Source organism: Schistocerca serialis, chromosome 4 (assembly GCF_023864345.2).
Source record: "Schistocerca serialis cubense isolate TAMUIC-IGC-003099 chromosome 4, iqSchSeri2.2, whole genome shotgun sequence".
Taxonomy (NCBI): Eukaryota; Metazoa; Arthropoda; class Insecta; order Orthoptera; family Acrididae; genus Schistocerca; species Schistocerca serialis.
In genome coordinates, this window is record NC_064641.1 from 483670534 (window position 1) to 483673444 (window position 2911).

Here is a 2911-nt window from a genome sequence, read left to right on the forward strand (position 1 = left end):
ATGCACACTAATGAGGAATTTGCAAGCCTATGTTAGTGTAGATTTGTAGAAGATATCATACCGTAGAACATAGAATACCATACCTTGAATAATCTCCCTCCACGTCGCTGTCTCGCGATACTCGCTGTGCCTGAACATTGCTTTCCTTCGTACTTGTGTGTTTTATTCAAGCTGGATGCTCTTCACCTTTGAAATATATGTCTATATCAGCAACGAACGCATGATCAGATACTATATGTCCTAGAGCAAACAACTTAACTACGTATCCCGACAACGAACAATTTTCACGGAGTAAACGGACACATTGTAATCACAGAGAAACATCATCTATGAAGTGAGTTACGCGTGCTACCACAGTGTAATTCATACATGGATTAGAAGCGATATCACAGTCTAATGTTACACTGTGGTACCCTTTTCACTAACATGAAACTGAAATTTTCATGTGACATATGTATGGCACCTTTTGTTTTCATTCTGGTGTAAGACAGAATCTTTAATATTGCATTTATTTGCACTATTTCATTTATGAGCAAAAGCAATTATGAATACTTGTTGCTGCTACGGATGCTGATCAAAGTAGGTCAGTGGAGGGAAAGTTACTTTTCATAGGTAAATACCACAAAGATCTAATACCAAATGTCTTACCACAAAGAGCTGCTATATCTTGCAAATATTTACGTGTAGTGTAATAAAAAGTTAATATCGTAGGGGTATTTTCTGTGCCTGTACGACCACATATTTATTAGACAAGTGCTAGATGAATTCATTAGTTTGAGACTGTACTGCCAATCAGTCCGACGAATGTATAAACATTTCGAGCAATGTTCATGTGCAGATAATATTTATATATGGTAATCTAAGTCATTTTCTTCATATTATTCAGTTTCCGACAAACACTGCACCTATTTTAGAGTAGGCATGAAGTTACTCCGACGTGGTGAATGATTATATGCGATTAATGTTTTAGTTTTCCTAAGGACGTACAAAGATTAAAAAGATTGTACCAGAAAGCAAACACGGAAGAATTTAGTTCTTAAAAATATCCCAAAGCGTGATAAAAACTATAATTTTCTGCACGTCATTGCTAAATATTCGGGATACTTTCAAATTAGTGCGTAGGAAGTCATTTCACAATGCCTCCGCAGCGTGTTCCCCTGTTAAAGACAGAGGTTCGGCAGTGCTATAAATTTCAGTAAAACGTTAAAAATAGTGGTGTCTATTTCCTGTTTTCCTATTAAAATCGAATTCCGACATCTGAGCTGTGACACTGGTCGCAAACAAGCGGAATACCCTTGCATTTATTTCCTTATAGCTTTAACGCAAGACGGTCCCCGGTAGCTGAGTGGTCAGCGCGACAGAATCACAATCCTAAGGGCTGCCGGCACGTTAGCTCAGCGTGTTCGGTCAGAGGGTTACGTACCCTCTGTAATAAAAAAACTGAGTTAATCGATCATCAACGAACTTCATCGGAGGTCTTACGACGTCCGCCTCGAGCAGATACAACGAACAAAAGCGAACAAAATGAGATTAAAAAAAAAAAAAAGGGCCCGGGTCGGAGATTTTCTCCGCTTAGGGACTGAGTGGTGTGTTGACCCAATCATTTCGTCCCCATCGACGCGCATGTCGCCGAAGTGGCGTCAAATCGAAAGACTTGCACCCGGCGAACGATATCTACCCGACGGGAGACGCTAGTCACACGATATTTACATTTTATTTCACGCAAGTTTATTCCAGATAGCGATTGCAAATTATTAAGAAGCCTACGAGACGCGGGTACAAAATCTATGGTACTTCTGAACAGGATCCGTACAGTCTAATTCATACATGTATTAGACTGCAGTATCAGGGTCTAATGTTAAACTGTAATATCACGCTTCTCACCAACATCAAACTGAAATTTTCACGAGACGTATGTATGACGCCGTTTGTTTACATTCGCGTATAAGACTGAACCTTCATTATTACGCACCAGATGGTTGGTTGGTTGATTTGGGAAAGGGGACCAAACAGTGACGTTGTCGGTCACATGATCTAAGTTGGGAGAAGCCAAGGAAGGAACAACACAAACAGCACAGTCCAGTTAAGGGGAAAGGAAAACAGGCAAACAAAGAGATAAAAGGAACGTTGGGCCAGCAGGAAGGGTAAAGAATGGGAGGGGGAAGGGGGGACAGGGGTGCTCCAGAGATGCTACGTGCATTGGCACACAAGCATCACTGCCTACCCTTCCTGATACCACGTGATAATCGCAATACAAGGGGGTCTATACTGGGGGAAGAAGACACAGGCGAAGGGGAAACAAAACGCCACAAAAGACCAGACGAAACGTAGGGAAAGGATGGGGAGGGGGGGGGGGGGAGAACCTGGCTGATGTGGAGGCAAGGCGAAGACCTCCATAACCAACGCCAAAGCTAACAGAGCGACTCCAATTCCAGAGGAAAATTCAGGTACCTAAACCTGGGAGGACAAACCACTTTTGCACAGAAAACCACGGACAGAGGTAACTACATGAAGTTCACCCATAACACCCAGGAAAAGGAAGGTGGGAGGGCTTATTTAGTGTGAAGGGGCAGAAGGTTGGGACAGGCTAGCAATATATGGATCACTGTGAGGGGGGCCCTGCAACTACAAAGGGGGGGGGGGGGAGTGGGTGGCTCACTGTGGAGTAAAAAACCATGGGTAAACTTATTATGACTGATACAATGATGGTCGATCCCCACCAGGAGAGGCAGAGGGAAGAATGCCACGTGGTTGGGGTCTCTCTTCATTAGACAGGGGGTTCGCTCCCAAGGGTCGGCCCATGACTGAGCAAAAAGGGATTTGATGTAAAGTCACGAATCTACACCTGGAGGGGTCACAGAGAATGAGGGGTGGTAACAGCCCCACTAGCCAAGTGATTGGCAAATTCATT